Consider the following 14,332-nt stretch of genomic DNA (forward strand, 5'->3'; position numbering starts at 1 on the left):
TGGTCACAAGTTTCTGAAAGCTGTAAGTTAGGCTTCCTATATTTTTAGATAATAACAATACTCTTGCATTTCTGATGGGGGGTTGAAGACTAATTATAGTCTCACAGCATTCCCAGGCTATTTAACATTGAGAAACCATATTTAATTAGGTAATTCAAATAATATATAATCTAGCCAGGACATAACATAGATTTTAAGCCTTTCCTAAGTTAGATAGATAACAGAATGTTCTATTTAATTGACAAAAAATAATGGACAGTATTAGGTATATTTTGTACTTTGTAAATTAAAAAATGGTAATAGTTGTGCTTAACTTACATTTAAGAGAAAAGTTTTTTTTTTTTTTAATTTGGACAGAAAGGCTGATATGTGGCAAAGACCTTCCCATAATGAATAAAGATTTTAGGGCACCAATCGCTGTAAGAGGAGTAAGCAGGAATTCTAGGTCTGAGAGGCAGAGAGGAGGAAAAAAGAGGATTCTGAGGATTTGGGATGGATTGAGAGTTTGGGGTAAAAGATATAATGAATTGAGACCACTAATTAGATGGTGGATCCACCAGGATCTGTCACCAGAGGATTTAACTTTACGGCTTTACTAATTAGATGTTAGTAGTTTCACCCAGTGATTGAGTTACCTGTTGATTCTAAGAGAGAGAGGGCAGGGAAGAGAAAAGAGAGAAAGAAGAGAGAGAGAGACAGAGAGACAGAGAGAGACAGAGAGAGACAGAGAGAGAGAGACAGAGAGACAGAGAGAGACAGAGAGAGAGAGAGAACAAAGTTCTATGGTAAGAGGTAAGACTATATTCAGAATGCAATAACAGGGAAGATTATTTTTAAATATGAAGTTCTAAATATAGCTGCTAGGAATATGCACATATAGTGACATGTATACTGGTGTTTCTTTATGCATCAATTCTGTTATGGTTTGATTCACATACTTGGAGAACATGGTTCTCCATGCAGTATTTAGGTGGATCTTTTGGTGACAGTTGAATTTTTGAATGAAAAGCTGATTTAATCCACTAACAAATACATAACATAATGGATTTGTGTGGTAGGAGCTCAGGATAAATGCAAGTCATATCTATTTTAGTATTAAGAGAACAGCTATCTCTTTTAGAAGAAAGAAGTCATTAAAATCTCCCAATCAAGAAAACCCTAGGCCAGATGGCTTTAGTGCAGAATTCTCTACCAGACCCTTCAAAGAAGATCTACTACTAATATTCCTTAAAATATTTCATAAAAATATAAACAGAAATAACACTCACCTCACAATTCTTTCCACAAAGCCACCATTTGACTCCTAAAACACAAAAGGATGCAACATAAAAAGACCAATAGCGCTTAGAATATCAATGCAAAAAATACTCAATAAAATTTTTTTGCAAAACTGAATCCAAATATACATCAAAACCATTATTCACCACGATCAAGTAAGCTTCATCCCAGGGGGACTGGTTGTGGTTAATTTATGAAATACTGCTAATGTAGTTCACTATTTAAACAAACTCAAAGGAAAAAATCACATGAGCATCTCCATAGACCATTTGACAAAAATAAACACCCCTTCATGTTAAATTTATTAGAGAGAAGAGGAATTCAAACATAAATATAAAAGCAATTAACTGCAAGTAACAGTCAATATCAAATTAAATGGAGAGACACTTGACACTAAAATCAGGGATTAAGGCAAGGATGCCCACTTTTCCCCATATCTATATTCAATATAGTACCGAAGTTCTAGCTAGAACAATAAGACAACAAAAAGAGATTAAAGGTGAAATTGGCAAAGAAGAAATAAAGGTATCAATATTTATAGATGATATGATAGTATATAAAGTTATCCCAAAATACTACTAGAGAACTTCTATAGCTGATAAAAAACTTCATCAAAGTTACTGGATATAAAATTAACTCAAATAAATCAGTATCCTTATACAAATGATAAACAGACTGAGAAAGAAATTTATGGAACCATTTTCCTTCAGAGGCAACAAATAATATAAAACATCTTTGGGTAACTCTAAATAAATGAAAGATCTGTATGATGATAATTTCAAGTCTTTTCAAGAAAGAAATCAATGAAGACCCTCAGAAATGGAGAAATGTCCCATGTCATGGATTAGCAGAGATAGCATAGTAAAAGTGGTCATTTTGCCAAAAGCAACCTCAGATTCAACTCAATCCTCATCAAAATCATGACACAATTTTCAAAGACATGGAAGAGTGATTTTCAAATTCATCTTTAAAAGAAAGAGAACAACAACAACAGCAGGAGCAGCAGCAGCAACAACAACAAAACAAAAAATTTTAATAATAAAAGAACTTGTAGGAATCACCATCCCTGACCTCAAAGCTACACTACAGAACAATGATGATAAAATGGCATGTTATTGCTACTGAGACAAACAGGTTGATAAAATGGAATAGGAATTGAAGAACCAGAAATAAAAACCCACTTATGGACATCGGATCTTGACAAAGAAGCCAAAATATATAATTGAAAAAAAGTAAGCATATTCAATAAATAGTGCTGGTATAACTGGCAGTCTATTGTAGAAAATGAAAATGTATCCATATTTGTCACCTTTTCACAAAGTTCAAGTCCAAGTGGATCAAGGACCTCAACATAAAACCAGATATACTGAATCTAAAAGAAGAGAAAGTGGGAAAACACCTTGAACTCATTGGCACAGGGGAAAATTTCCTAAACAGAACTCCAATGGCTCAGGCTCTAAGATCAAGAATTGATAAATGAGAACCTCATGAAAATGGAAAGTTTCTGTAAGGCAAAGGGCACTGTCAATAGGGGAAAAAAATCCTACAGATTAGGAAAGAAAAGGTCTTCAGTAATTACACATCTGATAAAGGACTAATATCCAAAATATGTAAAGAACTCAGGAAGCTAACCACCAAAACTGACTGAATCAAAATAGGGGAATTAGAAATAAACAGAAAATTCACAGCAGAGGGAATCTGAATGGTTGAGAAACACTTAAAGAATTGTTCAAAGTCCTTAGTGATCAGGCAAATGCAAGTCAAAACAACCTCAAAATTCCACTTTACACCAATCAGAATGGCTAAAGATCAAAACAGCACTAGTTGGGAAGGATGGAGAAGAGGAATCCTACTGTTGGGGATTGAAAACTGCTTACAACTACTTTATAAATCAATGTAGAGATTCCTCAGAAAATTTGATAGTAGTGAAGATCCAGCCATACTAATACCTTGAGCATATACCCAAAAGATGTCCCAACATACCACAAGGACACGTGCTCTAGCATGTGCATAGAGCCCTTGTTTATTATTGCCAGAAGCTGGAAACAACCCAGATGCCCCTAAAAAGAAGAATGGTTACAGAAAATGTGGTTCATTTACACAATGGAATACTACTCAGCTATCAAGAATGAGGACATCCTGAATTTTGCACTGAAATGGATTGAACCAGAAAATATCATCCTGAGTGAGTTCATTCAGACTCAAAATAACATGCATGTTATATACTCACTAATAAGTGGATGTTAGCCAAAAAAAAAGTACAAATACAACCACAGAACTCAAAAAGGTTAACAAGCTGAAGGGCCCAAGTGATTATGCCCCTATACCACTTGGAAGGGAGAAAGCAATCACACGATGGGGAAGGGAGGGACCTGGGGGGAAGGAGAAGAGGGGGACATGATAAGGCATTGTGGGGGGAACAGGACTGAAGCCTGAAGGTCAGCAGAAAGAATGAAAAACAGGCAACCTGGGGAGGTAGGGAGGTGTGTGTAGGGTGGGTCTAGAATTTATTAGGAGACCCCAAAGGGAGAGAGACATTGATGAACAGCCCAGAGTAGGAGAGGAAACTTGTAGAGCACACCCTCCAGCAAAAAGTCCATATCAAGTGAAGCATGGAGCTGCATCACACAGTCAAAAAAACTCTGATAGAGAATTGTTCCTGTCTGAAAGAACTTCAGGGACAAAAATGGAGACAAGTCCAAGGAAAATGAGTTGCAATATAGGCCTAGAATAGGCCTGTCAAGGAGAGACCCCTAAGAGCTGACATTATTACTGAGGCTTTGGTGTGCTCACAAAAAGATGTCTATCATGACTGCCCTCTAAAATATCCAATAAGTATCTAATAGAGTCAGAAGGCAGATATTTACACCCAACCAATGAGAGAAGCTGCTGACCCCCATGGCTGAAGTAAGGAACAGATAGAAGAAGTTGAGGAGGAGGAGGGCAACCCTGTTGCTAGACCAGCCTCTAACTTACTTTTGACTCCTGAGATCTTTCTTCAGACACTGGGCTACCATGCAGTTGATAAGGATTTCCCAATACATATACATCAGAGGACTGCTGGGTCTGGGCTGAGAGATGATGCACCTAATCTCATGAGACCAGAGGCCCCAGAGTTGTTAAACTCGTGAGGTGAGTTGTGTGAGGCTGAGGTGAGAATATCCTCATGGAGACCGGGAGGAGGGTATGGATGTAGAACAGTCGGATGATGGGGACCGGAGGTATAAAACTGAGCTGTCTAAACACGTCAGAGAAAGGGAGAGGGAGAGGGAGAGGGAGGAGAGGGGAGAGGGAGAGGGAGAGGGAGAGGGAGGGAGAGGGAGAGGAGAGGGAGAGAGGGAGAGGGAGAGGGACAGGGACAGGGACAGGGACAGGGAGAGAGGGACAGGGAGTGGAGAGGTAGGGACAGGGAGAGGGGAGAGGGAGAGGGGGAGCAGATCTACACTTGCATTTCCTGCCATGCAGTTAAGGATTTTCCATAGACTCCAGAATAATATGCTAGACTGAAGCCTCACTGGAAACTGTGCCAAACAGATTCAGTTCAGGTTAATTCTCAACCATTTTGTTACAACATGTTTGATGATCTCATCACAGAGGAAACAAGGACTTCAGAATTTACTGAATATCACAGCTGTGGTAAAGCAAAGCCATAAAGATTCAGCAAGCAATATTTTCTGAATCCAGAGAGAGCAAGTCTCTGACTATCTAGCTTGATGTGAAGTTATCATGCCCAGCACTCAGCTTCATATGAAATTTTAAAGTATTTCCCAATATTTACTTTCATATAGCATGTATCTTTATTGTATATATTACTTTTTATATTCTATTTTCTCAGCTTTTTTCCTGAAAACTATGTCTTCTGAAATATCATCACCTAATAATATCATCTGAAATGTGAGTACAGATGTTGTAAATTTCAAACGTCCGGCTGAACCTGGAAGCTAATTGTATGTTTAAATCATATTTTCAAATTTTTATGACTATCGATTAATTTAATATTGTTTCTGCCTATTTGTTGAAAGAATGAATAATAAAGTTTTCCCATGCTTCCTGGAATCTGACACATGAAACTGAGTAAAAATAGCCTAATTCAGAATTCTGGTGTTAGATTGTTCCCAATAGCGTCTCCCGTTTTGCCAGAATGTCGCTCAGGAAGGACAAGACAGCTTGCAGTCTGACAGATTCAGCAGGTAGGTAGGTAGAGCCTTCAGTCCTAGCTACACCAAAATTGGCAACAATGGGTTCCAAAATCAGAGGTAATTCCACGAACTAGCCAGAGCTCAGAGGTGGTTGGATTATAGAATTCCCAAAGGGCAATTCCTCTGTGAAAAGCCAGTGATAAAGTTGCAGCTTTCCAGTCCATGGTCCGGTAGTCAATACACCAACTCAGAATTTTATAGTAAAGAACAAATCTTTATCTCATAAAAATAATTGGGCTTAATAACAAGCATGATTGTAAAAAAGACAATATAACAAGTCACAGAGGTAAGAAAACGAGGAAAATATCTGTCTGTGCCTATGTCAAATTTTCAAACTGAGAGTAGAGATATCAAATTAATGGTTATTGCCCGATCTAAAAGTCGAATAAGGTTGCAACAGCTACTAGCCAGATATTGGCAGGTAGAATTTCACAAATGCAAGGATAGTTTACTTAAATGTAGGTACAAAGCAGAATCTAATTTGGACTGGTGGTGTTTTGAATATTATCTCATTGAGTTTATTACTCTTCAGGTAACATCAAAATGAGATTTCCACAGGAAATATAAGAGTTTGAGAAAATTTGCATAAAACATTACTTTTTGAACCTGAGTGCATCTGACAAATGTCATTCTTTGATTTCTCAGAAATTGTTAAGTTTCAAGTATTTCTCAGTTTTAAATCTTTTATTACATCATAGCCCATCTTGTCTATTTCATCACATGTAAATAAATATCTGAGTTACTCTCTACTATTGATTTACACAGCTGAACTTTGATTTGAGAATTTACAATTACTTTATGAGAGAAATTGAGAAAATTATACGAGGAGGAAAAGGGAAGAAATGAAATTCTATGACATTGAACACAAATATTATACACTTGTTCAGAAATATTACAATATTGGGATACATGAATTTTAAATTCACAATATTCCATTTTAACATTTTTCAATAAGTCGCCAATCTTCTTTCTGATCTCTAGTTAAGATTTAAAGTTTTTAATGTTGTATTTGTACAAACATGGAAGAATACTTTTAAAATGGAAAGTGACAAGGAGACAAGAGAAATCTCTGCTTAATTATTACCATTGGAAGATAACTAACAGTGTTGATGGATAACTGAGGGCGTGTTTACCCATGCTAAGTCCTCACATTAAGAAACATGCCAAAGAATTCACATTGCCAGAGAAACAGAACTATTAATGGTTACCACGCAAAGCATTTGCCAAACAAACAAGGAAACGAAATCATATGCCCATAATGCTGGAAAATCATCAAAGCTTTGGTGAAATACTACCTGAGTTTTCAAGTTTGAGGAAATAAAAGCAAACTAACTAAAACTTAAAAGTAGAAAAATAAAATATAAGAAAATAAAACATGGAGCACACAGAAAAAACACTAGGGCAATAGAGACTACCTCAAAGGGCATGGGTGTATTATAAATTTACAGTTTCTAAAACCATCCAACACAGGTGTCTTTTTGAATTATTATTTAGTTTGCAACATTAATGTAATTATTGCCTTCTCATTTTCCTCTTCATCCTATATTTCCATGTACATATCTTGCTCCCTTTCAAATTCATTGTTTTTGTCTTATCTTAATAATGTAAACTGTATGTGTGTAAATGTGAGTTTGTTGGGGTGTGTGTGCGTGTGTGTGTGTGTGTGTGTGTGTGTAAATATGTAACACGTTCCCTCTAGTCTGTGTAAAACGCCTCTCATGTATTTCCCACATGGACCATTTGGTCTGTTCTTTCCTTAAAAACACCTCTCACTCTAAGTGTTTCTTAGTTGCCCAGAGTTCGTCATATTGAAAGTGCACCATGAAATTTCATTCCACACACACAGTACGTCTTGGCAAGCATCCTTGTTCAGACCCTGTTTGGGCATTATGTTCATGAGATGTCATAGTGCATTTTTGACTTATTCATAAGACACAATCTCACAGCAAACCCCTGTTCCCTAGGCTCTCAAAATTTTCTGCCTCTACCCCATATCCATATAGCAACAAAAAGTTAGAAATGTTTTATATTTAATAACACAGATTTTGCTTAGAAAACAAAGAAACAGATAAAATGTAATGTGGGACAGGTTAACGCAAAATGAAAGCAGGTTTTTTTATTAGGATTCTGGGCACGTTTGTCCACTCAGAACAGGAAGACTTGGGAAAAGATGAAACATCCACAGACTGAACTGGGAGAATGGAGGCAGAACAATTTTCGTGAATTACAGAAATGATTTTGTGCCTGGAGGCTGCATCTAAGCACCTGAGTTAAAGTGGAAGATGAAATGTATTTAGTAAAGACACTCAAATTTCCAATGTGATGATAAATATTAATCTTAACTTGAATCAGTACATTCTGTTATGAAACCAAGTATTTGAACTTGTATTTAACATCAGGAACAGGACAGAGAGCTAAAGTCCAGTCTCTGTAGCAGAGAGGTTGGTACTACAGACAAGAGAACCTTCAAGGAAAAAAAGAGAAAAAATAGCCTAATCTAAAAGTGAACTTGAATGAGACTGTTCGACAAACACATGTGCCAATGAACTGAGGAAAATACAGCCTGTAAACTCAAATCTATACAAAGAAGCCAGAAATTGGGCCAATTGTAAGAATTGCATTCTCTTCAAAGGAAGACTTTTGTTGTAAAGTAGAGATGAAAGACATAATAAGAACAATATAAGTGTAAAGACATTTTGAGGTCATCAGTGTGCTAGGATTCCAAATAGAATTTATATTTAATAACTTCTCTCTCTCTTCTCTCTCTCTCTCTCCTCTGCCCCAAAGGCAAGAAGTAAGATGGACCAGGGTGGGAAAAGAGAGAATGTTGGCTACCTACTCTTGTTTATGTTATATAAAGAACAAAGGCATAAAGTGCTAACAGCGAGAGAATATTCTGTCTTAGAATCATATGAGATTTGGCAATGAATAAACAGCCTCACAAAGAGTATAAAATGAATGTAGAGTCACCAAAATTCAAGGAAAAGTCGAGAGTCAGTAAAATACTGTGAATATATATGATCACTTAATAGAAAAGTAAAAAATATTCAAACCCATAATGGACCTCATTTGGGGAATTTGAACACGTTATATCAGATTTATTATTGTGGTTATGTTTGTTTGCTTTATTTGTCACCTGTAATAACCACACTCATTTTCCTTCTTTTCCTCTCCAGAGTACAGTGATTAGAATACCAAAACAGTCAAAATTTTTTGCTTTTCCAAGGTTTTATTTTAAATAAGGAATAATAATAAAAAGATAACTGTTAAGAAAGAACAAATGTGGAAAGTGATGTTTTAAGGTATTCTGGATAATAAAGTAGTACTATTCAATGCAGATACTGAAACATGTATAACTTGCAGTGGTAAGCTTCAAGAAATATGTTATAATAGCAAAATGGGAGAAGTGAGTGGGAGGATTGAGTAAATGAGCATGGTCTCACTTAAGTGACTGTTTATACATGAGTAAAGTTGAACATGTAAGTAGAACAAAGAACAACTCTTCTTCATGTTGGATGTCATTTACACCTTGGGTCACTTCCTTGAAAGGACTTTATCTTCTACTGTTGTTATCCAGTAGGAGTTTTGGGATTAGAGATGCAATTGTAGTACATCATATTGGTTCAGTGGGCTTGAATCAGGTTGTTGAGCTGTTAAATCATTTTCCTACTCAATCCATCTTCCCAGCTTGAGAAAGAAACTCTTATAGCTAAAATATATGCTAGATATATTAATGAAAAGAAGGAAGATTAAAAATAGAATAATAAAAAGGGAAAACATACAGAACAAAAAGTAATAAATAAACAATGTATTTACATTAAAATGAGTACACTGATTCTTTTGAAGCATGGGCATGTGTTTATGCTCTATCTGAAAGACGGTTCATTCTGGGCTGACATCATCAAACACCTTGTGAATAAAGGTGACAGTTTTAATCCTATGTTACACTGGGTATGTCTCAAGGCAAGTTGAACTGATCTAGCCCCTCACAAGGTGAAAACATAATGAGAATGTCATGGCATTAAACCCTTCCTGGAGTGCTGCTCAAGAGTATTGCCTTGTGGTTGATCCAGGTTTGAAGGTAGTATCGCCTTTTTCCCCATAATGGCGTTATAATTTGGTGGTAGATAATGCTCATATATCAATGACACCAATATCATATGGAATATGACTTGGTGACATGAAGAATTCAGAGATTATACTTTTAACAATTCTCGCATATTGCCAAAATCATTAGAATAAATTTTGAGTCAACAACCCCATTACATATGGCCTAAAGAGGGTGCTATATACAAAACCCCACTTTCGTATTTTCTTTCGTTTTCCAAGATGCTTTAAAATGAACTTAGACCATTGAATTTGTATAATATGTAATATCCAGCTTGTGGAGGAAGAGATATAATATGGCTCTCAAGAGAGGATTAATCTTCCAACGAGAAAGACATGAGTGATACCGCATTCTTCAAAACAAGTTATACCAATTCAAATGAAAAGAACTGTCAAAAATAGTCATTAAGATTTTTGAAATCCAAATCAGCACACAAAAGAATTGAAGATTAGTGAAACAATTGTTAATTGTCATGTCTATTTTCTTTTCAAAGGTGATAGCTGTAAGAAATTCACACACAGGTTTTCAGCATAGTAGATGACACAGTACAATTTGTTCCAACTAACAAAGAAACAAATGAAGTCATCTTTCTCCAAAAAATCAAATATGCTGGCTAATTTTATGTCATCTTGAGAAAGGCTAAACTTATCTAAGAGGAGGGAACCTCATTGAAAAAAAAATAATTTGACATGAAACTAAGTGGAGAGAAACTTGAAATAATTCCACTAAATTGTGGAAAAGACTGCCCATCACTTCCTACTCATTCAATATAATACTAGAAGTCCTAGCAAGAGCAATTAGACAATAAAAAGAGATCAAAGATAAGGTTGGCGAAGAATAAAATATCACTTATTTTTGTAAGGGGATATGATAGTATAATTCATTAACTCCTAAAAAATTCCACCAGAGAAATTCTCAACTTGATAAACAACTATGTAATGCAGATGGCTATAAAATTAACTCAAACAAATCGGCAGCCTCTACTCAAAGAATAAATAGGCTGAGAAAGAAATTAGGAAATGCACCCTAAAATTCTAAAAATTTAGAAATATTCTTAATTAGTGATTTGTGGAGAAAGACACACCCTATTATAGTGGTGTTCCATCTCTGGGCTGTGGTCCTGAGTTCAGGAAAGTGTGGCTATGTTGTGGAGACTGTCAGCAAGAAGCACCCTTCAATGGCCTTCTCAACTCCTGCTTCCAGGTATCTTGCCTGTTTCGTTCCTCTTGTCCAGAGTTCTTTTCTTCTTTAATTGTATTTTATTGAGGCCTTTATGTATTTACATAGTAAATGTTATCCCTTTTCCCTTCTCCCATATCTGTTCTAATTTGCTTCTTTATGATAACCCCACTAACACCCACCTACTCCCACCTCAACACTTGGTATTCCCTACTTTTGGGTGAAATGGACTTCATAGGACCAAGGGGCTTCTCTTATTGATGACAGACAATGCCTTTCTGACAGATATGAGTTGTAGCCATGTGGGCCCTATATGTACTCTTTGGTTGGTGGGTTTAGTCCTGGAGCTTTGGGGTGCCTGTTGGGTTGATATTGTTGTGCTTACTTATGGGGTTGCAAACTCTTGTTTCAGTTTTCCTTCTCTAACTCCCACATTGGGGTTGTTCAGTCAAATGGTTAAGCATGTGTCCTCTCATCTTATCAGTAGTGCTCTGGCAGTTTCCTCGAGACCTACATGCAGGATCCCGTCAAGCACTTGGCATCAGCAGTAGTCTGGGTTTGTTGGCTGCATGTGGGATGGATCTCAGGTGGGGTAGTACTTGGATGGCCTTTCAGTCTCTGTTCAATTTTTTGTCCCTGTATTTCTTCACATTGGTATTTTTCTCTCTAAGAAGGACTGTGCATCTACATTTTTTCTTCTTCTTGGCTTTATGTGACCGTTGAATTGTTTTGGGGATTCCAAGCTTGGGAATATCCATTTGGTGGTCAGTATGTAAATTCTTTTTTGTCTGTTGCCATTCTCCTGTATGATATTTTCTAGTTCATTCCATTTGCCTAAAACTTATGAAGTGATGTTTTGATATTGAGTATGTACTCTGTTGTGGTAGATGTACCATATTTTCTGTATGAATTTCTGTTATGATATTCTGTTCTTCCAGCTTCTGGCTATTATAGATAAGGTTGTTATGAACTTAGTGGAGCATGTGTCTCTATGTTGAATATCTTTTGGGTATATGCCCAGGAGTTGCAAATCTGGGTCTGATAATCATCTTGTCGAATTTTTTGGGGGTTTTGAGTGATTTCCATGTTGGTTTTGATTTTAATCACCATGATTGAGGAGTGTCGTATTTTTTTTGTGTTTTGGTTTTTTTTTAGCTATTCTACTCGTAGGGGTAGAAGTCTTGTGTGGTTTTGATTTGGAACTTCCTTGGCTACGATGTTGAACATTTTTAGTGCTCTCAATTAGATATTTTTCAGTTGAGGGTTCTTTTTTGTTAGTCTCTGTGCCACATTTTGAATAGTTGATTGTATTTGATTGTGGCTTGAGCTTGTATATATTAGTTATTAGCCTTTATGGATGTAGGATTGGTGAAGATCTTTTTCTAATCTGTTTGCTATTTTTGTACTGGCTTTGTGGAAAGTGTGTCTTTTGCTTTACAGAAGTTTTGGAATTTTATGAGGTCTCATTTGTCGATTCTTGATCTTAGATCATAAGTCATTGGTGTTCTGTTTAAAATGTTTTACCTTTTGCAAGTTTGTTTCTCGGCTACTCTTTTTTTTTTCATTAGTTTGGTGTTTCTGATTTGTGTAGTCTTGATCACTTTGACTTAAGTTTGTATGTAGATTGAATGATGGATTTGTATTCTTACATGCTGAACTCCAGTTGAACCAGCATCATTTGTTGAAAATTTGTTGTTTTCCTCTGGTTTTGTTTTTCCTTTGTCAAATATCAAGGACTATAGGTGTGGGAGTTTTCAATTCTATTCCATTGATCTACTTGCCTGTCTTTGTACCATATATCATCATTTGTTTTATCACTATTGCTGCTGTAGTATGTTTGAGGTCAGGGATATTGATTCCCTGAAGTCTTTTTATTGTTGAGTATGGTTTTAGTTATCCTGGGTTTTTGTTATTCCAATGAATTTGCAAATTGTCTTTCTATCTCTATCATGTCTGAGTGAATTAGGAAGAGGTTTGTATTGAATTTGTAGATTGTTAGAAGGAATGAAGTTCATATTAATCTGCCAATCTAAGGAGAAGGAGACCTTTCATCTTCTGAGATCTTCAATTTATTTCTTCTGAAACTCAGTTCTTGTCATGCACCAAGATATTTTATGTTATTTTACTATGTGAAGTATGTTGTTTCTAAATTCTTTTCTCAGCATGTTTATCCTTTTGAGGAAGGAAGGCTACTGATTTGTTTTCTGAATTAATTTTATATCCATCTACTTTTCACTTAGTTGTCAGGTTTCAGAGTTCTCTTACAGAATTTTGGGGTTACTACATACTATCATATCATCTGAAATAGTGATATTTTGACTTCTTCCTTTCCAATTTGTATCCATTTAATTTTTTTTATTGTCTGATTGTTCTGCTAGGACTGAGTGGCCAGGCTGAATAGGTAGGAGAGACTATGCAGTCTTATCTAGTCTTGATTTTAGTACTTGATTCAAGTTTCTCTCAGTTTAGTTTCATGTTGGCTACTGGTTTGCTTTATATTTGCTTGCTATGTTTAGGTATGAGTCTTGCCTTCCCAATACTCTTCAAACTATTCCACAAAGTAGAAACAGAAAGAATAATATTTGGCTTCTTTTAAAGTCATAATTGTTTCTATACCTAAATCACAAGACACTACAAAAGAAACAGAACGTTACAAATAATTTCCCCAAGAATATCAATGCAAAATACTGTTAAAATTCTCACTAATCTAATCAGCAACACATCATTATGATCATTCACCATGATCAAGCAGGTCTATCCTTAGGGATGTAGAGATATTAATATATGGAAATCCATCAACATAATCCACTACATAAATAATCTCAAAAGAAAACTACATGATCATCTCTATTAGACTCCTGATAAAAGCATTTGTCAAATTCAATAGTCCTAATGTTAAAGTCTTGAAATATCAGAGTTCTTCAATAATGAATAGTCATATGAAGCCAAATCAAATAAACTCTTTGTTCCCCAAGTTGCTACAGCTTTGTTTTATCACAAATACTAACCCTAAGAGACTAATCTTAGGGGAGTACTACCAAAACAAACATAATTGTCCTTTCGTTAGTTGATGAGTAAATATTGCCTTTAGATACCATTTAGTACTTATTTACTTTAATAAAAATCTCCTACTTTTTGGTGAATAATAACTTCAGAACTCTGTACAAAGCCTTCTTAGTATTTCAAGGAATGATTAGTTTTTTTTTTTTTAGGATTATGGACAGACATGAATATCAATACTCTGCTAATATAAACATTAGGAAAGGTGAGTTAGAACTAATTTTTAGATAATATTAGAACAGGCACCTTTCTGGAATTCTAGGACTCATACAGACAACTCTGTGAAACCCAGTACCAACAAAAAACAATGCCTTTACATGGAAATAGCTATTGATCATCAGGATTTCTTCTAGAAATTGAATATTAATATTAGGAAACATGTTGCTCACAGTCACCACATCCACATATACAAAATACCCAATGGTCCTTTCCCTAACTCTGCTATTGGGGTCACATGCCTAGTTGCTGCAAGCAATCTTTGTTACAGTTCTGGCAGAGCCTTCAGAGA

The sequence above is a fragment of the Rattus rattus genome, chromosome 2 (genome assembly GCF_011064425.1).
Source record: "Rattus rattus isolate New Zealand chromosome 2, Rrattus_CSIRO_v1, whole genome shotgun sequence".
NCBI lineage: Eukaryota > Metazoa > Chordata > Mammalia > Rodentia > Muridae > Rattus > Rattus rattus.